The following is a 253-nucleotide window of genomic DNA, read 5'->3' as shown; positions in this document are numbered from 1 at the left end:
GATTAAACTACTGCAAACTTTTTAAAGTTAATAAATGAGGTAGGATCTTAAAGTCAGAAAAAAGCAAAACAAATTGGAACTTGCTGGAGTTACACCACATGCTGAATATCTATGACTTTGAATTAATTGACTTTTAAGATCAACTTGGTTTATTTTACATGATAGCACCATAGAACTATTAACTGCAGTATGTTCTCATCTAGCCTATCAAAACAACTTAACAACAATGAAGTTAAGAGGAAAACTTATCCTT

The sequence above is a fragment of the Pecten maximus genome, chromosome 1 (assembly GCF_902652985.1).
Source record: "Pecten maximus chromosome 1, xPecMax1.1, whole genome shotgun sequence".
Taxonomy (NCBI): Eukaryota; Metazoa; Mollusca; class Bivalvia; order Pectinida; family Pectinidae; genus Pecten; species Pecten maximus.
This window is presented reverse-complemented; position numbering follows the sequence as displayed.